General features: G+C 42.8%; 1 protein-coding gene and 1 non-coding gene across 10 annotated transcripts in view; both read right to left on the bottom strand.

The window, feature by feature from the left end:
• TTC7B (tetratricopeptide repeat domain 7B) overlaps window positions 1-25,535 on the bottom strand; it is a 250,186-nt gene that overhangs the window by 186,681 nt on the left and 37,970 nt on the right. The window lies entirely within an intron of this gene.
• On the bottom strand, window positions 2,691-2,820 carry LOC123799081 (small nucleolar RNA SNORA11). The gene has a single exon (XR_006781498.1). It is a non-coding gene; the product is annotated as a small nucleolar RNA SNORA11 (small nucleolar RNA).

The following is a 25,535-nucleotide window of genomic DNA, read 5'->3' on the forward strand; positions in this document are numbered from 1 at the left end:
GCCACAGACTACGGCTCAGTTGTGGGCTGAGAAAATACCAGAACGGTTTTGTGGGCATTTCTCTGGAGATGGAGAAGCTCCTCTTTGCCAAGAGAGAGTTTAGGGCTGGGATGTACGAAAGCACAAAGGGCCAAAAGAACAACAAGCTGGGAGGAGTGGCTGGTGACTGAACCGCCACCAACCTCGGGGCCCTGGGCCAGCCTGGAGCAAGCTGGGCCCCAGATCTCCAGCCACAACTGAGGGCGGAGAGACAGCACCTACAGGGAGGGCATCTGGTGGCCCCACACAAGAAGGCCTCTGCTGTGGCAAGAGCCCTAGGACACATGTTTACACACAAGACACCCATTCCACTCCAGGCAAAAGTGTGGGAGAAGGCTTGATATTGACAGAAATGGGGTCTGGAACCAGAAGAAGCCAGAGAAATTCCCCAGAAAACCCACTCATTGTATAGACCAAGAAGCTGAGATGGGCCATGGTAAAGCAAGTGACTGACCCCAAAGCTGGCAGCCAGGTAACAACACAGCAGGACTCTGAACTCAGGTTTCCGGCCTGCCAAACAACACCTATCCCGTTAGTTGCTGACTTTCAGAGTAGACGCCACTCTGGACAGGGCCCCAGACACACTGGGCATCAGCAAATGATCCATGGTTTCATGCGCCATCATTTCTAGAATGGCCTCTTCCAAGCTGCTCTCATCAAACAGTGATTGTCCCTCCAGGCTGTAAAAAGCCATGAGAGATGGTTCTACTGAATGGGAAGGAGGAGAAACCACTTCTATTCACAAGGAGCCAACAACCGCAGACCGCATGCCTGGGAGCTCAGAGGTCACCGGTCTGTCACAGAAGGTACAGCTCAAAGATTTCGTTATTCTTTTTGACAGCTGTTATGGAGGTAAAATTGGCATATAACAAGCAAAACGTTTTTTCAGTATTGCATCATGATGATTTTTTTGTTTGTATTTATTTTGTTTTTTATTCACTACAGTCTATAGTTTAACCACATTAGGGCTTACGGTGTTCTGTAGTTCATGAGTTTTAGCAAATTCATAATGTCATGCATCCAATCCACCATTGTAGCAACGGACAGACAAATTCACTGCCCTAAAAATGTCCCATGCCCCACCTATCCACCCCTATCTCCCTCGTCCTGAACCCCTGGCCACCACTCATCTTTTCACTGTCTTTATGGTCTTGCCTTGTCCAGAATGTCATACAGTTGCAAACCTGCAGTGTGCAGCCTTTTCAGACTGGCGTCTTTCACTCCTTTCACTTAGCATTTAAGGTCCCTCCATGTCTTCTGTGGCCTGATCACTTCTTTTCGTCCCTACAATATTCCATTTGTTCATTAATCCATTGAAAGGCAACTTGGTTGATTCCGAGTTGTGGCAAGTATGAATAAAGCAGCTATAAACATTCCCGTGCAGGTTATTGTGTGAGCATAGTCTTTAACTCAAATGGGTAAATACCAGAAGTGAGACTCTGTAAGAAACAGCTAAATAAATACATTTTGTTTACCAATAGCTTTGAAACAATATTATTATATTTAGCTTTGTAAGAAACTGCCCAACTGTCTTCCAGAGTGGCTGTACCATTCTGCATTCTCACCAGCAAGGAATGAGACTTACTGTTGCTCAGCATTTGGTGTTACTAGTTTTTTGGATTCTAGTCACTTATTTTTTTTTTTAAGATTTTATTTATTTATTTGAAATAGAGCACAAGTCAGGGGCAGGGGGAGAGGGAGAGGGAGAAGCAGACTCCTCACTGAGCAGGGAGCCCAACCTGGGGCTTGATCCCAGGACCCTGAGATCATGACCTGAGCTGAAGGCAGATGCTTAACCGTCTGAGCCACCCAGGTGCCCCGACTTTAGTCACTCTAATAGGTGTATAGTAGTGTCTCCCTATTGTAATTTGCAATCCCCTAAAGACATAGGATGCTGAGCATCTTTTCTGATGCTTATTTTCCATCAGTACACTTTCTTTGGTGAAGTGTCTGGTCAGATCTTTGGCCCTTTTTTCAATTGGGCTGTTTGGTTTTTTGTTGTTGTTGTTGAGTTTTAAGAGTTCTTTGTATATTTTGGATAAGACTCATTATCAGATATTTACAAATATTTGCAAATATTTTCTTCCAGTCTATGACTTGCCTTTTCATTCTCTGAACAGTGTCTTTCATAGGATGAGAGTTTTTAGTTTTAATACAGTCTAACCTATCAATGTTTTCTTTCATGGACAATGATCTTGGTGTGGTATCTAAAACCCCTGCCAAACCCAAGGTCACCTAGATTTTTTTCCTGTGTTATCTTCTAGAAGTTTTACAGTTTTGCATTTTATGCTTAGGGCTACAATCCATTCTGAGTTAACATCTGTGAACGGTCTAAGGTTGTGTCCAGATTTTTGTCTTTTGCATGTGGATATCCAGTTGTGCCCACACCCTCTGTTGAAGAAATGATCTCGTCCCCATTGAATTGCCTTTGCACCTTTGTCAAAAATCTGTTGACTATTGTTGAATGGGTATATTCCTGGCCGCTCTGTTCTGTTCCATTCATTTGTTTATTCTTTCCCCAATATTACACTGTCCTGATTACTGTACACCATTTTATTTTAAACAGCTCTATTGAGGGATAATTTATATGCCATAATACTCATTAGTTTAAGTACAATTCAACAACTTCGATTTTATTTTTATTCTGCGACGCATGTAGGGTATTTGTTCATAGGAAGGCCACAGGTCTTGTGCCCCTTGTCTCAATGAACCCAGATTTCTGTTGGGTGTGTTGTAAACAGAGGGGCCATTTCTTCAGGCCCCCTGCTCTGAGCACACCCCTCACAACTTGTAATAAACCCAGAGCTGTGCAACCATCAACACAGTGCCATTGGAGAACATTCCCATCATCCCCAAATGATCCTTTCTGCCCCAAAAAAGTCAATCCCTATTCCCACCCCCTGCTTCAGGCAACCACTAATTTGCTTTCTATTTCCATAGATTTGCCTTCTCTGGACATTTCACAAAAACAGAATCATAGAATATGTGGCCTTCTGTGTCTAGCTTCTTTCACTTCACATGTTTTCAATGTGCATCCAAATTATAACAGTACTCCATTTCTTTGTATTCCTGTATGAAGAGACTGCATTTTCTCTCCCTATTTGCCAGTAATGGAAGTTTGGGTCGTTGCCACTTTTTGGCTATTATGAATAATGCTGCCATGAAATTCATGCATAATCTTTTGTGTGGACATATGTTTTTAATTCCCTTTTAATGGGTATATACTTAGAAGTGGAATTATTGGGTCAGATAATATATTTATTTTTAATTATTTAAGAAATACCAAACTGTTTTGCAGAGTGACAATACCATCTTACTATTCCCACCAGCAATTTACAGGGTGGGGGGGTCCAGTTTCTCCACATGCTGGCCAACACTTACTGTTGTCTGTTTTATCATAGCCGTCTTAGTGGGTGTGAACTGGAATCTCAATGTGGTTTTGATGGGCGTTTTCATAATGACTAATGACACTGACCATCTTTTCATGTGCTTATTTGTTACCCATGTATCTTTTTTGGTGAAATGCCTATGAAAATCTTTTATCCATTTTTATTGGGTTGTTTGTTTTCTTATTACTGAGTTTTGAGAGCTCTTAATATATAGTGAAAACAAGTTTTTTTTTATCAGATACGTGATTTGCTAGTATTTCCTCTCAGCTATAAAGTTTTGTCATTCTCTTAACATGTCTTTTGAGGATTAGAAATCTTAAATTTTGATGAAGTAAAATTTATCAATATTTTCTCCTCTAAATTGTGCTTTGGGCTTCATATCTAAGAAATCTTTGCCCGGCTTGAGGTTACAAAGGTGTTTTTTTTTTCTTTTATGTTCTTGTAAAACTTTTATAGGGTTAGGTTTTACATCTAGGTCTATGAACCATTTTAAAATAATCTTTGTACATGTTGCAAGGCAGAGATCGAAATTTACTTCTTTACAGATAGATACTCAAGTGTGCCAGTACTACTTATGAAAGATTTGCCTTTGTACTTTTATGAAAAATCAGATGGGCATAGTGTTTTTCTGGACTCTCTATGCCATACTGTGCCAATGAACCATTTGTCGATATCTGTGCCAACATCACCCTGTCTTCATTACCGTACCTTTATAAATCTTGAAAGTACCATTAGTGTTCCAATTGTGTTCTCATTTATCAGTTTTCTTGGCCAATCTTAGTCTTTTATGTTTCCATATAAAATCTGCTTGTCAATATACATTTTTTTAGGTTGTCTGGGATTTTGATTGAGATTATGTTGAATTTATGGACCAATTTGGGGAGAACTGGCATCTTAACGATATTGAGTTTTCTGACGCATGATCACAACATGTCTCTTCATTTATGTAGGTCTCTAACATCTCTTGGCAATGATCATAGTTTTCAGTGTACATGCCTTGTAAACCTTTTCTCAGATTTACCCTTAAGTATTTCATATTTACTGTGGTGCTATAAATGGTATTGTTTTAATTTCAATTTCCTTTTGTTCATTGCTATGGATTTTGGGGGCACCTGAGTGGCTCAGTAGGTTAAGTGTCTGACTCCTGGTTTTGGCTCAACTCATGATTTCGGGGTCATGGGATCGAGCTCCATGTTGGGCTCCTCGCTCAGCAGGGAGTCTGTTGGAGATTCTTTCTCTCCTTTCCCTTCTGCCCCTTCCCCCCAAAATACATAAATAAATCCTTAAAAAAAATACAATAGATTCTTGAATACTGATCTTGAATTCTGTAACCTTGCTAAATTTACTTATTAGTTCTACCCCCCGTTTTTGTGGATTCCCTCAGAATTTCTATAGACAATCATGCTGTTTGCAAATAAAGGCAGTTTTGCTTTGTCCTTTCTGTTCTGGATGCCTTTTATTTCTATGTATCGCCTTATGCTTTATTTCACAAGAACCTCCAGCACAACGCTGACTGTAGTGGTGAGGGCAGACATCCTCGTCTCATTCTTACGTTAGGGAGTCTTTCACCACTAGGTTTGATGTTAACTGTGAGTGCTTCACAGATGCCCTTTATCAGGTCGAGGAAGAGCTCTTCTACACCAATTCTGCGAGGAGTTTATATCAAGAATAGATGCTGGATTTTCTCAAATCCTTTTCCTTTGTCCATTGAGATAATCATACGGCTTTTCCTCTTTTCATTTTTTAATCTGATGAATTACATTGACTGCTTTTCAAATATTAAAAAAACTTCCTTTCCTGAGATAAACCCCACTGACCATGATGTATTATTCTTTTTTATATTGTCAGATTTGATTTGTTAAATTTTTGCTTAAAATGTTCATCTACGAGACACCTGGGTGGCTCAGTCATTAAGCATCTGCCTTCGGCTCAGGGCGTGATCCCGGCGTTCTGGGATCGAGCCCCACATCAGGCTCCTCTGCTGGGAGCCTGCTTCTTCCTCTCCCACTCCCCCTGCTTGTGTTCCCTCTTTCACTGACTGTCTACCTCTCTGTCAAATAAATAAATAAAATCTTAAAAAAAAAATGTTCAGCTACATGCATAAGAAATATTTGTCCATAGTTTTCCTGTAACGGTTTCAGTGTTTGTGTAAACGCTAACTTCATAAAATGACTTGAGAAATATTCCCTCCTCTTCAATTTTCAGGAGGAATTGGTGTGGAATTGTTATTTTGTTCATAGGTTTTTGGTAGAATTAACCAGGAAAGCCATCTGGACCCAGAGTTTTCTTTGTGGGAAGCTTCTCAACTATAAATTCAATGTCTTTGGGGCGCCTGGATGGCACAGCGGTTAAGCGTCTGCCTTCGGCTCAGGGCGTGATCCCAGCGTTCTGGGATCGAGCCCCACATCAGGCTCCTCCGCTATGAGCCGGCTTCTTCCTCTCCCATTCCCCCTGCTTGTGTTCCCTCTTTCGCTAGCTGTCTCTATCTCTGTCAAATAAATAAATAAAATCTTTTAAAAATAAATAAATAAATAAACAAACAAACAAACAAATAAATAAATAAATAAATTCAATGTCTTTGATATAGGGTTGTTGGGATGATCTCTTTCTTCTTAAGTGAGCTTTGGTAGTTTATATCTTTTGAGTAATTTGTCCATTTCTTCTGAGTTGTCAAACTTATTGACATAGTGTTTTTTATAATATTCCCTGATCCTTTTAATGTCTATAGAATCTCTAATGACAGCACCTGTCCCATTCCTGATTTAGGCAACCTGTGTTTTCTCTTTTTTATCTTGAATGGTCTGGCTAATGGTTTATCAGTTTTATTGAAACTCTCAATAAAGACCTTTTGATATCATTGATTTTGGTTTTACCAATTTTTCTCTATTGTTTTCCTATTTTTTATTTCATTTATTTCTGCTCTAATTTGTATTATTTCCTTTCTTCTGCATACACTGGATTTGATTTACTCTTCCTTTTCTAATTTCTTAAGGTGGATACTAAAGTGTAAATCTAAGACCTTTTTTCTTTCCTAATATAGGCATTTAGTCATAAATTTCTCCTTAAGTACTACTTTAGCAATATTCTACAAATACTGATTTGCTGTTTTTATTTTCATTCAGTTCACAACACTAATTTAACTTTTGATATCTTCTCTAAAAATGTGGTATTTACTTGTGATTTTATTTCTCCTCTTTCATTTATGACCCTGAATAGCCAAAGGAATGTTGAAAAAGAAAACCAAAGCTGGAGGCATCACAATGCCTGACTTCAAGCTCTATTACAGAGCTGTAATCATCAAGACAGTATGGTATTGGCACAAAAACAGACACACAGATCAATGGAACGGAATAGGGAACCCAGAAATGTACCCTCCACTCTGGCCAACTAATCTTCGACAAAGCAGGAAAGAACATCCAATGGAAAAAAGACAGTCTCTTTGACAAATGGTGCTGGGAAAATTGGACAGCCACATGCAGAAGAATGAAACTGAACCACTTTCTTACACCATAAACACACACACACACACACACACACACACACACACACACCTCTCAAAATGGATGAAAGAACTAAATGTGAATCCAGGATGAAAGACCTAAAACAGGAATCCATCAGAATCCTAGAGGAGAACACAGGCAGCAACCTCTTTGACCTCAGCCACAGGAACTTCTTGCTAGACACGTCTCCAAAGGCAAAGGAAACAAAAGCAAAAATGAACTATTGGGGCTTCATCAAGATAAAAAGCTTTTGCACAGCAAAGGAAACAGTCATTAAAACTAAAAGGTAACCTCTGGAATGGGAGGAGATACTTGCAAATGTCTTATCAGATAAAGGGCTAATATCCAAGATTTATCAAGAACTTATCAAACTCAACACCCAAAACACAAAAAATCCAGGGGTGCCTGGGAGGCTCAATCAGTTAAGTGGCTGCCTTCAGCTCAGGTCATGATCTCAGTCTCCTGGGATTGAGCCCCATGTCAGACTCCCTGCTAAGTGGGGAGACTACTTCCTCTACTTCTCCCACTTATGCTCTGTCTCTCAAATAAATAAATAAAATCTTTTTAAAAAAAAATCCAGTCAAGAAATGGGCAGGGGCGCCTGGGTGGCTCAGTTGTTAAGCGTCTGCCTTCGGCTCAGGGCATGATCCCAGGGTTCTGGGATCAAGCCCTGCATCCGGCTCCCTGCTCCACTGGGAGCCTGCTTCTTCCTCTCCCACTCCCCCTGCTTGTGTTTCCTCTCACGCTGGCTGTCTCTCTCTCTGTCAAATAAATAAACAAAATCTTTAAAAAAAAAAAAAAAAAGAAATGGGCAGAAGACATGAAGAGACATTGCTTCTAAGAAGACACAAATGGCCAATAGACACATGAAAAAATGCTCAACATCATTTGGCATCAGAGAGATACAAATCAAAACCACAGTGAGATATCACCTCACACTGGTCAGAATGGCTAAAATAAACAACTCAGGAAACAAAAGACGTTGGTGAGGATACAGAGAAAGGGGAGCCCTCTTACACTGTTGGTGGGAATGCAAACTGGTGCAGCCACTCTGGAAAATAGAATGGAGGTTCCTCAAAAAGTTAAACATAGAACTACCCTATGACCCAGAAAATTGCCCTACTAGGTATTTACCCCAAAGATACAGGTGTAGTGAAAAGAAGGGGCAGATGCACCCCAATGTTTATGGCAGCAATGTCCACAATAGCCAAAATATGGAAAGAATGCAGATGTCCACCGACAGAGGTATGGATAAAGATGTATGTATGCACACCACATCTTCTTTATCCATACACACACCCACATGCGCACACACACACACACGCTGGAATATTACTCAGCCATCAAAAAGAATGAAATCTTGGCATTTGCAATGATGTGGGTGGAGCTAGACGGTATTATGGTAAGTAAAATAAGTCAGTCGGAGAAAGACAATTATCATATGATCTCACTCATATGTGGAATTTAAGAAACAAAACAGATGAACATAGGGGAAGGGAAGGAGAAATAAGACAAAAAAAGAGAGGGAGGCAAACCATAAGAGACTCTTAACTACAGGGAACAAATTGAGGGCTGCTGGAGGGGAAGTGGGTAGGGGGATGGGTAACTGTGTGACGGGCATTAAGGAGGGCACTTGAAGTAATGAGCACTGGGTATTGTATGCAACTAATGAATCACTGAACTCTACCTCTGAAAAGAAGAATACAGTATATGTTAATTGAATTGAAATAAAAAATTTAAAAAAAGAAATGTATTATTTAGTTGCCAAATACTTGGGGATTTTCCCAAGATCTTTCTATCACTGATTCCTAAATTAATTTCATTATGGTCTGTGCAGAAAAAGGCTAAGCAGGCTTGGGATGTTCAAACTCTTCACATTCCAAAGAAAGGACTGGCCCTTGTGCGGCTCTCTACGTAGGGGAATACCTTCTACGCCCCTGGAACATCCCACCTCATAAAAGTGCCTTTGCATATCTGGGGCCTCAGGCCACACCAGACAGTTAGACTTCCAATGTGATTTCTGGTGAAGGCCTTCGGCCACACTGTAACAGTCTGACCTCTGGAGGTGCTAAACACTGAGTAATTAAGGTTGGTTCGCTGCGCACTCCATTTCTACGTGACAGAACTCCAATAAAAACCGGAAACACCAAGGTTTGAGTGAGCTTCCCTGACTGGCAATACTCCGTAAGTGTTGTCCCATATCATTCCTGGGAGAATTAAGTGCTGTCCATGTCCATTCGGGGAAGACCACTGAAAGCTTGAGTCTGATCTCTCCTGGACTCCACCCTAGCATTTTTCCCTTTACACATTGTAATCTGTAGCCTTTTGTTGTAATCAACGGAAACCATGAGTAGAACAGCTTTTCTGAATTCTGCGAGTCTTTCTAGTGAATCATTGACCTGAGGGTTGACACAGGTCAGAGAACATACTTGAACCCTTCCAATTTGTTGAAACTTATTTCTGGCCCAGAATATGGTCAATCTTGGTAAATGTTCCATTACACTTGAAAAGAATGTGAATTCTGTTGTTGGGTGGAGTGTCATACAAATGTCAATCAGGTAGACTGTCTTGTTCCAGGGTCCTGTATCCTCACTGGCCAATCAACTGTGTACTTCCTCTATCATGTATGGAAACAGGTATTGACATCTCTGAGCAGAACTGTCAGCGGTTGCTTCAGGGCCTAACTCATCACGGTCTAGAAGCCATGTCACATACAGTGCAACACCTTTACAACTCTTCCCAGTCTTTATCCTCTCATTATACACATTTTACTTTCACATAGGTTGTAAGTCCCGCCCTACATAGTTATCATTTTCATTGAAATGACCAATTATCTTTTAAAGACATTTAAATAATAAAGAAGAACGCATACAGCCGTCAACATAGCTGTGACTTCCAACACTCTTTGTTCCTTTGTGTGGATTTGTATTTCCTTCTGGTATCATTTTCCTTCTGTGTAAAGGGACTCCTTTAACATTTCTCATAGTTTCAGTCCAACCAATGATGGTTTCTTTCAGCGACTGTATGTCTGAGAAAGCCTTTTCTTGGCCCTCATTTTCGAGAGAGATTTTCACTAGGTATGGAATTCAGAGCTGATAGTTCACTCCCCTCCCTCCCAGCACTCTAAAGGTGTTGCCCCACTATGTTCTCACTTGCATGGTTTCTGACAATAAATCTACCATCACTGTTATGTTTGCCCATCTGCATACAATATATCTTTCTTTCTGGCTGCTATTCAGATTTACTCTTTATCACTGGTTGTGAGCAATTTGGATTATGAAGTGTTTTGGTTCAGTTTTCTTCATGTTTCTTGTGCTTGGGCTCCACTGAGCTTTCTGGATCTGAGGATTTATAGTTTTCATAAAATCTGAAAAATGTTCAGCCATTACTTCTTTAAAAATTTTTTATCTACCTCCGCCTCACTAGGGGACCCCAATTACATGCATATTAGGCCATTTAAAGTTATCCTACAGCTCACTTATGCTCTCTTCACTTTTTAAAAAGAATTATTTTTCTGTTTCATTATGGATGGTTTCTATTACTATGCCTTCAAGGTCACCAATTTCTTCAATGTCTAATCTGCCATTAACCACATCCAGGGTATTCTGCATCTCAGACACTGTAGTTTTCAATTCTAGAAACTTGACATGACTATTTTTATCTTCCAAGTCTCTACTCAATTTTTAAATGGAAGAAATACAGTTCTAATACCTGTTTTAATGCCCTTCCAGTCCTAGATGCTCAATATTCAATCTCCTCCCATTTAGACTAAATTTGTTTATGCAGTTGCAAAAAAAATTACTAAGCAGCCTCTCTCCAGTGTGAACTCCATTACAACCTCTTAAAATTTTCTTTGGAGGAGAATACAAGATAAACTGAACGAGTTCAATGGGAGTATTAGTTGAGTTTATTTATATAAAGCACTCAACAAGGGTTTGCTATTATTATTGTTAAGATATTTTTACTATCACAACAAATTGTCTTATACTCAAAAACAAAACAAAACCGAACAAATTCACCATTTGGCAGAACAGCTCTAAAACTTTATACTCAGAAGCATGCACTTGACTGGCGCTTCCTCAATGTGCTTTAGGGGCTCACTTGTGCCAAGTTGAAACCACCAGAAAACAACAAAAAGAGATAAATTGTTTCATAATCTGCCCTCTGCTTGTATGAGAAATAACCAAATAATGTGCAAGTCGATAACAGGAATTTAATATAAGGAAAAAAAATTCTCCAGTGTGTCAAAGGGCCAGGAAAAAAAAAAAAAAAACGGATCTATTCTTTGGCACTGGGTGTCACTGCAAACTGGCCCCTGACTGCTAAGGCTCCTGAGGATGGCCAAGGCCCTCAGGGACCTGCCAGGCCCACTAAATCAAAGAAAAGCCCAATCTAGTTGAACACAGTTTGTCTACCATCTGTATTTGGAGGTCTGAAATATTTGAAATCCAGTCATCTAGGGCTGCAATCCATCGACATGCATAGTTGGTAAGAACACTCAAACTGGTTACACAACTTAATCCTCCGCCGTGAGGACAGACTGGTGTTCTCTGTGGGCCTGTGTTCTAATTAGGGAGATATGTGGACACCCAAGGATTGGGCTGAAAAATGCGTCCCCGGCAAGGAGTCCATTCTCAGGTAGGGGGCCCTTTATGGTGAACATTATTCTTTTCCTTCTTCCAAACGCTATGCCATTTTTTCCATGTGTCACTGGGCACATCCCAGAGCAGCAGCGGTCTTGACTTACCACAGTGAATTCGTGGCTCGGCAGCTCAGTTGCAGAATATTTAGTTCTCTGTCAAAAGCTACTTACAGGACCTCTTGACTAGACTATAAATTTTCAAGCGTCTGGGATCAGATCAACACTGTCTGAGAAGCGAGTCCTGAGGTCATGGCCCAAACTGGCCCCCCTTAAAATGTCAGATGACACCTTGTCAGTTTGGAAAGCCATCATCAATAATGTTTTTAGTTACTTTCTTTTTTCCAGAGAAACGCATGACCAAAAAAGTGAAAAACAGACTTGACAAATAGCTGGTCCGACAGCGATGCCTAATGCACATCCTGATAAGCTCTGCCCCTCCCAAATCAAAGCTGCCTACCAAGAGAGGAAAGCAAGTGCTCGCTGCCCAGTCGCCGCGGCCAATTTCAGAGCATGGATGAAGACAGGGGCACACCGTGTGCTGGGACTGACAGAATGCTGGGTGGCCGCTGGACCCAAAACGCATCTCCCTGCCACAGGAGAGCATTCCTACACGTAGACTCACTCCCAAAAGGTCCTGCCTAGGAAGGGTTTAACACATTTAAATACACTCACGATAGGAAAAGCATGCAGATCCCACTTGACTGCTTCCAAAGCTCTTCCGTGGACACTGGCCTATTTGGTCCTGTTTAATACGCACCATCCTCCTGCCAATCTTGTGGAAGAAGAAAGTCTCAGGAAAGTGAAATGACAGGATGAAGGTCTGTGCAGGGGCCAGGAGGACACAGTAGGAGGGCCCAGGAGCAGGGGGCACATGTATCCTGCCCCAGGCACTATCCTACGGGAAGAAACAAACACTGCCGCGTCCAAGGCAGGAGGAATGTCAAAGCAAAGGTGCGCTACAGATGCCAGCAGCCGGGTGGGACATCACAGTCTGGAGAGTTTCAACAATGATAAAGGTTCATTAATCTAGGCCTCCTCTGCACCCAGCGCTCTGCCTGGGGTTTGACAAGCCTCATTGATAACCCCCAAGGCCCCCCTGCCAGGAAGATGTTAACAGCACCTTACAGATAAGACTGAACTTCAGGTTCCACAGCTAGTAAACGATAAAGCCCAGTTTCGACCCCTGGTCTATCTGACCACAGAACCCTACTCACAACATCCAGTCTCGCTGACTGCTCACAGCATATTCAGTGTCTGATGAGAGCAAGGACAATAAAAACGAGTTTCAAATTGTAAAGGCACAGAAGTCAAGTCCGGGGCCCAGAGGCAGTGATCACCCCCACCCAGAGCTGCACCACGCCTGCGGTTCTGAGGATCATTGGCCCTCCCGCTCCTTGTCCGAATCAGGAAGGGCTCAACTTCCGGGAGACCAGCTTGAGCTGTAAAACTTTGGAGGACTAACAGCCAAAACAAATATTTTGACTTTTTTAATCGCATTAAAATGAACAAGGAATTAATTTCTTATAAAGTTATGCAACGCAATAAAAGTCTATAAAATATAATTACATGAGCTATGTACTACAACATTAGGCACTGTTTCCTCATTTATCTTAACCACATCTCTGGAAGCCAGACCCAGGACAGATACGCTCTGACGCTTTGCTGTAACATGACCCATAAGGGAGTTTATAACTGGAAATACCAGAAAAACTTAATTTATAAAACCCTGTCTCTGATCACCCAGCCCTGTGGTATGGACTTCAAAGACAGAAAGACAATTTCCAGGGATCTCAATTTCCAAGGCTAAAAAGAAACTCAGGAAAAGAGATTCAAGATCTTCAAAGCAAAGTCCTGCCAAAGGCAGCCCCAGATTGCTCGTCCTGTGTTCTCACCTCTAAGACAGCCAGGTTCCTCCAGGTGTCACATGCACTCAGCTCAGAGGAGGACAAGCCAGGGTACATGGTATAGAGAGGAGAAACCAATGGAAACTACCAAATTTTGGTGGGGGGTGGGGGTGCGAGTGGCTGGCCCAGACTTCCTATGATGTCTCTGTCAATCCAGAGCTTCTCTGATTTTTAGTGGTCTCTGGGCTGGGAGACTCGGTTGGCCCCTTCTGGGTGCTTCTGCAAATTGCTGTCCTTTTTCCAAAGTCAGCATCTTCTTAGAAGATGTGCACGCCCACACACAGACATACACACACGCGTGCATGCACGCGTCACTCATAAAAGATGTCAGACCCTGAAGCAGACAATCACCTGCTAGAGCAGATGACCTTTCAATGCCCCTTCCATAATTCTGTGAGCAAATGAGATGCTAATTCAACCTGAAATGTTCACTGAATTAGTTTGCAATTTGAACTTACGCTCGTTAAGTCACTACTAAGTAACAACATAATAGTAGTAACAACATGTAGTGAGTACTAGCGACACGCGACACACTTCTGAGAGTTTGGCGTAACTGGCCTGACCTTCACAAGAGTGCTCTGAGAGAGGATTCACTATCATCCCATTTTAGAGATGAGGACACTGGTGTCTGTGCTATTAAGTAACCTACCCAAGATGACGCAACTGGTAAGTGGCAGAGCTAGGATTCCAACCAGATACTCGAGTTTTTGCTCTTGGCTTTTTCATTACACTCTCTCATGTCTCCAATTCACCTGTCTCTACATGTAAAGCAATACTATGTAGTGGCTAAGAACGTGGGCTCCGGAGCCAGACTCCCCTGGTTTCCGATGCACAACTGACGTTGTACACAAATAGGCTATGTGCTTGGAACAGCAGCCAACATATAGTAAGCACCTGAAAACCAGTAGCTACCATGATTATTCTAGAGACCACTATTATCTTTAAGTAGCAGCAGGCTGGAAGGCCTCCAGGTGGGAGCACTTTATTCATTTCCTATATTTTTAATACATATTTTAGTAACAATTTTATTGAGATATTGCATATATACCACAAAACTCACCTGTTTAAAAAAATCACAAGTCAGTGGTGTTAATATATTCACATAGCTGTGGAACCGTCCCCACTAGCTAATTCAAGAACATTCTCATCTCCCCAAAGAAAAATCCCATACACATCTGCACTTACTCCCCGTTCCACCCTCCTCCCAGACTCTGCAGCCACTAATCCACTTTCTGGCTCTATGGATTGGCCTGTTCTGAATACTTCATGCCAATGGAATCCTACCGTAGGAGAACTTTTGTTTCTGGCTTCTTTCACTCAGCATGTTTTCAAGTTTCATACCTCTTTTACCAAGGATCTGAACTTCATTCCTTTTTTTGAGGGGAAATTCATGTAACAAAAAATTAGCCATTTTAAAAAATATATTTAATGGTATTTATTATATTCACAATATTGTATAACCTGCTTCTCTATCTAGTTCCAAATACTCCATTCTTTTCATTGCTGAATAATATTCTGTGGTACAGGTATAACACATTAATTCACCCATTCGGCAGCTGACGGCCATTTAGGCTGTTTGCATTTTCCAGAAATTATGAAAAACAGTGCTGTTAATATTCATGTACTGGTTTTTGTGTAGACATGTTTTCTTGTTGTTGTTGTTCTTCTGTTATTTTGTTTTGTTTTTGCTTTTTTTATTTTTTATTTTAATTCCAGTGTAATTGACATAGTGGAATATTAGTTTCAGGTGTACAACACAGTGATCCAACAATTCCATACATTACTCAGTGCTCATCATAAGTGTAGACATATGTTTTCAATTCTCTTGAATATATAGCTAGAACAAAACTGATATGGGATGTGGGGAATTATTATAATTATATAATATTAAAGTATTATATTACTCTCAATCTTTGTCCTAAAAAAAATCACATTACCATCTAATTGCCACACTGCTGGGTAAAATATTAAGAAATGAAAATACAAGGGCTTGTGAGTAGACAGACCTAGACTCGAAAACCCTTGCTTTTCCATTTATTAGCTCGGTGGCTTTGAGAAAGCTGCTCAGTGTTTTGGAGCCTCTCTGCTTTCTCATCAAGTAAACGAGAATAACAGCACTTGCTCCAATTACTGTGAGGCTTAGCCCAGTGCCTGGCACACAGTGAAACAGTACTTGGTAAATTGTAACTATTATCACCAACAAGCACCTTTCTTGGGGGCAATGACAAACCTCATCTTTTTTGAGAGGTGTCTGAAAAAGACAGAAAAGTGTCGAGAAGGAAATAACTGTCATCCATATTCCCACCATTCGGAATTAAACGCAGTTGACATTTCAGCACACACCCTCAACCATAACTATTCATGATGCCGTGTAAACTCTGATCTCAGCTCTAGTTTCTTTCCTAAGAAAAGTAGACTGACTCATCGTCCTAGAAGATCCCTATAGCGCAAAGTGTAGGCCCTGGGGGCCCCAACTACAGCAAGGAATGAGGGCTGCCAGTAAATAGATGTGCCTGTCCTTTCGTCATGTCCAAAATTCTCACTGAGCACCCCCTGCGTGCAGTGCTCTGGTGAGGGCTGGGCTTCACAGAACAGGCCCCGGTCTTCTCCCTGGAGCTCACCTCTAGTGCAACGGAGGAGAAAGAAATTTTCAAAACAATGTAAGAAGTGCAGAGACTCAGGAAGATCTTCTGTGACAGAACTAAGAACAAGCACCTCGGTGGACCTTGGCCTAGGACTCCAGCCCCCAAACTTTCTTTGGTCTCTTTGAGTCTCTGCTTGTTTCCAAAAGGAGAACCAATGAGGAGCCTGTTAACACAACGAATATTAAATATGAATATGGGTCAGTGGCAATAAAAGGGCTCTTACTCTTCTTACACCATCTAAATATAAACAGGAAGCTTTGACTAGCAACCTGAGATGAGTGGCTGCACAGCATGTGGCCTCCCACCAGTGGCAGCCTGGTTACATCTAGCTGGGAGGAGGCCTGAGATCACCAGTGGGAAGGCTGATGCTGCACAACCTCCCTCCCCCACCGCTGTGCCCTGGCCTCAAAGCTCCTCCCACTCTTGCACCGCCCCCCCAGCCACTTTTCCTGGGTTTGGCACACTGGCAAAAGCAGGCACTCAGCAAGAACTCCCCTGGCCCCACCTCTATCACCCTATTCTCTCCATCCTTCGACTTTGCCACGCAACTACTTTTTTCACGGTACCCAAAGGGATCTAAAGGCTTCAAGAAGAAAGAAAAGAAAGAAAAGAAAGAAAAGAAAGAGAAGAAAAGAAAAAGAAAGAGAAAAGCTTCTCAAGGAAAAAAAAAACTGGATCCCCTATCTTTTCTGCTCACTCTGCAGATGAAGAAATTCAAGCTCAGAGAGGGTTCCTGATCTGCCCAAGGTCACCTAGGGGGTATTGGTACTGGCAGAGTCAGCCCTGAGCCCTGATCCCACCAGCTAACTGCCAGACCAGGTCCACAGTAGTTGCACCACGAATTTTTCTGCTGGGGGAAAAGGCTCTGTCAGTGGTTACTTGTCTGTGCAGTGCCTCTGGGGTACCTACAGGGTCATCAGCAAATATCCAATTCATAAAGGTCAGGCCTAGATACTGTCACTTCAAGATTGGTACATTAATCTACCAAGCAATACTGCAGGAAAATCTTCCTTGGGCTTCTACAGTCCTTAACACCGGGGGTTTTTCGGTCGGTGATGAAAGGGAGCCCTGTTTACTCCTGCGAAACCTCCGCTAGCAGCCTACAGACTGGCACGTCCTTTCCCTTTCCAAGTGATGCCTGCACCAAATGTCTCCAGGTACTGAGCGCCGCGGAGGCGGCGGGAGAGCAGCAGGGGCCCGGCGGGGTCTCTGCCTCAGACAGCGAGGCCCGGGTGGCGGCTCGCCAACTCAAGCTTAATAAATAAGCCTGGCACGCTCCCGCTCTCCTCCGACCCCTGACCTAGGGTGGAATCTCACAATGACCCCAGTTTGGGGGACTGCCTCGAGTCAGGCCAGGCGAGGGTACAGGCGGCTGCGGGCGGGAGCCGCGGGGAGCCGGGGCTCTGGGGCCGGCTCGGCGCCTGCGCAGCCCCGGACGCCCGGCGAGGACGCGACTCCCGCGCCCCCTGGCGGCGGCGGCCGGCTCGGCGCGGCAGCCCCGGAGCAGCTGCCGGCCGCGGTCCAGGCTGGTGCGGCCGGCGAGGGAGCCTTGAGCAGGTGGCCTCGCTCGAGGCCTTCTGTGGAATTCCGATTCTGGAATGTGCCCACAGTACCAAAGAACTCCACTACTTAAATAGGAACCCCGAGTGCTGTCTGTGCTGTTCAGGGAGATGGAAGTTCTCCAAGAGTTCCTGGGAGCCGCTCGGTGCAAACCAAGTCACCCCCGGAACCCCGGGGTCGACGAGGCCTCTAAGTCCGGCGCGGGTGGTCTCTGGAGGTCACCTGGGGATTCCTACCCACACAATACACTAGCCCCAGTCTAGGAGGCAAGCTCTTGACAGCAACGGAGAAAAAAGGGCCAGGGGCTGGCACAGGGGACCCACCCCCCACTCCTCTTAAATGGGGACCCTGCCCGCTTCTGTCTAACAGGGTTGCTGTGAGGATTAAGGGTGTAAGGGGCAAGGGCTTAGAATGATGTGTAGAAGGAATTACCTTTAATGCTGTAGTTATTAATTTGCTACTAGTATTCCAGAAGCTGGCACACAGTAGGAGCTCACCAAAGCTGAGCCCTCCCCCACCCCCCCAGGTCGTCGTACCCCCGCCCCCCCCCCCCCATTTGTGAGGCTGCCGTGTATCCTGCAGGGCAGCTGCAGGCCTCTGCCTGGTTGCTGGGTCAAGGCCCTACCCCAGGAGGCCCAGCCCTGGGAGGCCCAGCCGAGGCCCACCACAGCTTCCCGCTCTTCTGCACCAGTCCGGGAGTGAGGGAGAGAGCGGGAAGAGCCAGCTCTGACACCCTCCTTCTCCACAGAACAGTCTGTGCTCTGCTCCCACCCCCAGAGAGCTCTGAGCTTTCCAAATATGGATGCTTTTTTTCATTCCCGAAGCATCAGGAACATTTGGGGGAAGAAAATGAACACCAGACATGGTTTGGAAATGATGGAAGCCAAGTGATGGGTGGTGGTGGAGGGAGCACTGTCTGAGGAGTCAGGAGTCCTGGTTTTTGAAATATTAAACAGGAGTATGAATTAAATGATCTTTTAAAACCTGGCCAGCTTTGTGTGAGTCTAGGCCCTGAGGAGATCCTAGGAGTAAGGACCCAGATCCTAACAGTGAAAAATACAGCAGCTAGCACACAATGCAGGGGAGAAAAATGGCACTGAGGACACCAAAGACTCACTGGCTTTCGAAGAAAAGGAGCCATGGGAGACAGGCTCTCTAGAGCCCCAAAACCTGAAAGATAGTCCACAGACTGGGATGATCCAACCTGAAGCTGAATGTGGCAGGAGTTAGAGACAAGATTATTTTGTTTCATATCAGGCCCAAACCAAAATCTATTTTTATCTAAAATGGAAAGGATTTCAGAATACACTGAAAACACTGCACTTTTGCTGAAGCAAGTAGTATGTTACTCGGGTAGAGTTTATCTTCAACGGTGCATCCCGGGGGGTTGCCAGGGAAGAATGTTTAAAGACCCATCCCATCACAAGTAGCCCTGTGTCCCTCGGGCAAACGTGGGGCCACAAAACAAACAGTTTAGACATCACACAGCCTCAGGGCCCAACCCGCAAGAGGCACTCACATATCTGCTAGCTTAATGAATTAATTAAACATACAATCTAGTTTGAGAGAGGCAAGTGACAGATATGAAATAATTAAACAAAAACCGAATGCCAAATTGCATGGTACTAACTATAAACAGAGGCAGGAGAGGAAGGAGAGATTGAAGTGGACAACAGAGCTGGAGAGGCTGTCATTGACATGTCACCGAGAGTGGACTCCTCCCAGGGAAAAGGAGGAGACCCTGGTTGGAGGGAGAAGACAAGCAGAGGTGGGGACTGAGCCCGGGAGAGGTGAGGGCAGGTCAGTGGGCACCAGCAAGCAACCTGGGGCAGAGCAGGCTATGGGGCTGCCCTGGCTAGACCAGGACATAGCCCAGAATCTGAAAAAAGCGCTCAGCCACGCCTAGACCTGCATTGAGTAGCAGGAGCACTCATCAAGACCCTGGGCTTCAGTAATAAGGGAAAAGATGACTTTGGGGGGAGGCAGAGGGCTCCACTCTTGATTACCTGAATGTGGAATTTTCCACAGTACATTAAACCTCAGACTGACTTGTCCTGGCACTCAGGCCACTGTCTACTTACTGCTTTCACCACATTTTCACTTCAACCTACTTAAGAATATAAATCTGCCACAAAGATACAAACGCTCCTGTGTATCAGGCCCTGTAAAGCCCAGGGAAAAGCTCTGTGTCATCTGCACCCGTCCTCCCCTTCAGGATTCCAGAGCCCCGGTGGGTGGGTGGGTGCACCGCCTAGAGGAGAGATTCCCGGCTCCATCCTGGGGCCTCCAGGGCTCCAGGTTCACTTCTTGCCTCCCTCAGTCTCTGTGTTCCTCTCACTGATCTTCAGCCACTGCTGGGTTGTGACCAAATCTATACACAATCAATTCCTAACCCCTGACCAACAGACCCATTGCCTTAGAGACCCGTGTGCTGAGCAGAGGCCCTAAAATTAGACTGGTTCCCTGGACAGCACCCCCTTGCGGTCACAGAGGTGCCACCGTGATCACCTCCAACCCGGTATCTTCCTCCACCCTCCAAGGAAAGCTGGCTCCTCCTCCTGTGATCCTTAACCTGGTTTCACATCATTCCCTGCCCAGTGAGTGAAGCCAAAAATCTGTCATCTTGATTCCTCCTTCAACCACCTTCCCACTGCAACTCCCCCAGCACACACACTGTCTCCTTGGCCCACTGGTATCCAGGCTTTTGCAACATCTGTCAGGATCCGGCTAGGACAAAAGTATCGCTCTAGTTCTTTCAAATAAAGGATATTTAAGGGGATGAAACTGATGAGAAGCCAAACAGGATGGTATCGCATCCCAGAATTCTGAAGCAGCAGGAGGCCACTACCATTCCTAGGGCTAGAAAGGGTGGAGGGAGGAGACGGAGTTACAAGAGCCCAGAAGCTGGGGTTACTACGTGGGAGACAGAACCCAGCAGAAGCTCCCCCCTGGGACCCAAAACCTCGTGGGAGGTGAGTCCATCAGACCACCGCACCTGGGGCAACATAGAAATTTCAGTGTCATCAGAGGTACTGCTGGAGGCAGAGAGAGAGAAAGAGAAATACCCTGGCTGCTCTCTCCTCTTGTTCCCCGATTTCCTGCCAATGCTTCCTGTTGGCCAAATCCAGGCAGAAACCAACTGACTGGGGCATCTTGCAAACAGCTTGCAGAAGTCAGGCCCCCTAGAATGCAGAACAAAAGGGGAAGGGCCCAAAGCCAGTTCACCTCTCCGACCTGTCTCCTTCCCTATAATCTTTCCTTCCTTCTTATCAATTCTCCATTCTGTGCCAGAAAGATCATTCTGACTTATAAACTTAAGTCATTCCTCCTGCTTAAAGGCTGGCTGGAGCTGGCAGTTTCCTGGCAGGGAAATCCAGGACTCATCCACTGGGCTGCAGTTGCAAATATGGGAAGCACCGCTTCTCTTGACAGCAACGTGTACTGAGTTTACCGTCGAACATGGGATGAGCTGCCGCTCAAAGTATTACTGTACGGGAAAAGAGAGACTAGCCCTCAAAGTCATCCACTCTGAAACCAGTAACTAAGTAGCTACGCATCATTCCTTTCTGACCAGGACTGTTTGCCACGATTGAGAGGCTCAGGGTTTCAAGGAAAAGATGCCATGTCGAAGAAAGTGGAGAACAAGTAAGGCTACCAAAATCTATTAAAACAATAGAGTAACAAGAGATTGAACTGAGTAATTTAAAAACGTCCTAGAAGAAAAGCCCAGGCTCAGATGGCTTACTGGTGAATTCAATCAAATGTTTAAAGAATTAATACGATACTGCACAAACTCTTCCAAAGAGTAAAAGAGGAGAAATAACCTCAAAACTTATTCTATAACACTAGTGTTACCTTGATACCAAAACCAAAGACATCACCAAAAAACTACACCAATATCAATTCTGAATATAGAAATAAAAATCTTCAACAAAATATTAGTGTACCAAACCCAGCAACATATTAAAAAAAAAAAAGAGAGAGAGAGAGTGTATACCATGACCAAGTGGGATTTATCCCAGGAATGCGAGGCTGATTTAACATATGAAAATCAATTAACGTAATATACCATATTAGAAGGTTAAGGCACAAAAATTATACAATTATCTCATTAGAAAAAGCATTTGAGGGGCTCCTGGGTGGCAAAGTCGTTAAGCGTTGGCCTTCGGGTCAGGGCATGATCCCAGAGTCCTAGGATCAAGCCCCGCGTCGGGCTCCCTGCCTCACTGGGAGCCTGCTTCTTCCTCTCCCACTCCCCATTTGTGTTCCCTCTCTCACTAGCTGTCTCTCTCTCTCTGTTAAATAAATAAAATATTTAAAAAAAGAAAGAAAGAAAGAAAAAGCATTTGACAAAATCTAACATTCTTTCACGATAAAAACACTCAACAGACTAGACATAAAGGGAAACTTCTTCAATCTGATAAAGGGCATCTACAAAAAACCCACAGTTAACATCATACTCAACGATGAAAGACTGAAAGCTTTCCTCCTAATCTGAGATCTCTGCTCTCGTCATTTCTATTAAACACTGTAAAGGAGCCTGAAGGCAATGCAACTAGGCAACAACAACAACAAAAAGGCATCACACTGGAAAGGAAGAAGTAAAACTATCCTATTTACAGGTGACATGATCTTATATAGAGAAAACCCTAAGGAACACACACACACACAAATTATTAGAGCTAATAAGTGAGTTCAGCAAGGATATAGGATAAGAGATCAATATACAAAAATCACTTGTATTTTCTATACACCAGCAATGAACAATCTGAAAATGAAATTAAGAAAGCTATTCCATTTATGATAGCACCAAAAGAATAAAATACTTGGGAATAAATTTAACAAAAAGAATATAAGACTTGCACACTGAAAATTAAAAAACATTTCTGAAAGAAATTAAAGAAGACATTCTCTGTTCATGGATGAGAAGACTTAATATTGACAAGATGATAATACTCCCCCAAACTGATCTGTAGATTCAACAGAATCCTTATCAAATCCCCAGTAAGTTTTTTTTTCCAGTAATTGACCACTTGATCCTAAAATTTATATGGAAATGTAAGGGACCCAGAGAAGCCAAAATAATCTTGAAACAGAACAAAGTTGGAAGACTCACAATTCCCCATCTTAAAACTTAACACAAAGCCACAGTGATAAAGACAGTGTGGTTACTGGCATAAGGATAGACATACAGACAAATGGGCTAGAATTGAGAATCCAGAAATAAATCTTTACATTCATGTTCAACTGATTTCCACAAATACATCACGATAATTCAGTGAGGGGGAAAACAGTGTTTTCAACAAAAGCTGCTGTGATCACTGGGTATCCACATGCAAAAGAATGAAGCTGGAACCTTACCTCCATACTGTAGAGAAAAATTAACTCAAAGTAGATTATAGATCTAGACATAAGAGTAAAACTATAAAACTCTTAAAAGAAAACATAGGAGTAGATCTTTGTGGACTCAATTAGGTAATGGTTTCTTAGCTACAACATCAACAGCACAAAAGCAACCAAAAAAAAAAAAGAAGAACAAAATTTAAAATGTTTGTGTTTCCAAGGCTACCATCGAGAAAATGAAAATACAACCCACAGAATGGCAGCAAATACTTTAAAACTAAATAGCCATAAATCACATATCTATAAACCATGTCTTCTATATTCATAACCAGCATATATAAAGAACTATTATAACTCAATAATAAAAAGACAAATAACCCAATTTAGAACTGGGCACAAGATCTGACTACACGTTTCTCCAAAGAAGATACACAAATGGCCCATAAGCACATGAAATATTGCTCAACATCATTAGTCAGTAGGGAGACACAAATCAAACCCACGATGAGATAGCACCTCACACCCACTAGGATGGCTAGAGTCAAGAGGACGGAGAGTAAAGTGCTGACGAGCTGTGAAGCAACTGGAAGCTTTAGAGCAGGGCAGCCACTCTAGAAAACAGTTATGGTTCCTTAAAACGTTAAACGTAGTCACATGACCCAGCCATTCCACTCCCAAGCACATATCCAAGAAAAATGAAAACATACATGCACCCCAAATGTTATACACGGATATTCACAGCAGCATAACTGATGATAGCCCGAATGTGGAAACAATCCCATGTCCGTCAAGCGATGCACTTGGATTAATAAAAATGTGCAAAATGTGGGATAGCCATACAACGGAATATTATCTGGTCAAAAAGGGAACGAACAACGCATTCATGCTACAACATGGACGAACCGTAAAAACACACTAAGTGAAAGAAGCCAGACACAACACATCACACAGTATGTGATTCTATTTATATAAAATGCCTAGAGCAGGTAAATCTACAAAGAGACAAAGAGTGGTTGACTAGGGCTGGGGGGACGTGAATTAGGTAATGGGAAGTGACCACTGATGAGTACAGGTTTCTTCTGGGGGTGATGAAAACATCCTAAAATTGATGGAGTTGATCACTGCACAACTCTGAATATACTGAAAACCACTGCACTATATACTTTAAAAGGTTGTATTTTATGGTATCTGAATTACATCTCAATAAATCTGGTTTTTTTAAAGAGTTATAGACCATATTTGTAATATGAAAAACTGAATACAGACATTCCATAGGCAACTGTTCAAAAATATCCCTAAGGCACACCACGGTGCAGTCATTAAAAACTTTTTTCCAAAAATATTTAATGACATGGAAAAATAATTGTACACACACATATATACATATAGTGAAAAACAGACTATAAAATAATATATATAGCATAATCCTAATTGTGTATAAAATACTGTATAAATATATATCTTTATATTTAAATATTTTATATATTATACAAATATGTATCTTTATATATTTTATATATTTATATATAACTTCAACAGTGGCTCACTAGCTCAAGGGGTCGTGTGGTGACTGATTTTATTTTCTTTTTTTTTTTTTTAAGATTTTATTTATTTATTTGACAGAGATAGAGACAGCCAGTGAGAGAGGGAACACAAGCAGGGGGAGCAGGAGAGGGAGAAGCAGGCTCACAACAGAGGAGCCTGATGTGGGGCTCGATCCCATAACGCTGGGATCATGCCCTGAGCCTAAGGCAGATGCTTAACCGCTGTGCCACCCAGGCGCCCCTGATTTTATTTTCTGCTTTATATTTTTCTTGATTTTCCAGACAGTCTACACTCAATACAAAACCAAAGAATCAAAGTTTACTTTCAGATCAAAGGGATTTTATTCGGTGTTGGCCAGAAGGAGAGGCAGCTGGTCCCACACCCTGTGGGCAGGAAAGCACAAAGGTACAGCCCTTCTGCAGAGCAGTCTGGAAATACTTCTCTTTTGACCCAGAAACTCCACTTCAGGAAATCTCTCCTAGGGAAATCATTAAGGACAAGCACAGAGACCAGGCTGAGAGGGCGTTCGTCACAGCTTTACTTGTAACAGTAAAAAGCTGAAAACAACCTACATGTCCAAAAATAGAGGCTTTTTAGTTAAATATATTGTAGCTTATCTATATGATGAAAATGCTGTACAGCTGCTAGAAGTGTTTATGATCTGTAGTGAAGCGGAAAAAGCAGGTCATAAAGCAGTACATGTGGTATAATCTCATTTTTATAAAAAAAATCATACATGGGAACTATAGAGATATGAAAGTAAATGTACTAAAATGTTAACAGAGGTTGGCTCTGGGTAGACCAGGTGATGGATATTTTTATGTTCTTTTGACCGCTCTGTATTTCTGATTTTTACATAATGCACACATATGTTGTCTATATCAAGAAGAATAAGAGGGGTGCCTGGGTGGCACAGCGGTTAAGCGTCTGCCTTAGGCTCAGGGTGTAATCCTGGCATTATGGGATCG

The sequence above is a fragment of the Ursus americanus genome, chromosome 26, assembly GCF_024610735.1.
Source record: "Ursus americanus isolate L20-20 chromosome 26, mUrsAme1.1.p, whole genome shotgun sequence".
In the NCBI taxonomy this organism is placed as follows: domain Eukaryota; kingdom Metazoa; phylum Chordata; class Mammalia; order Carnivora; family Ursidae; genus Ursus; species Ursus americanus.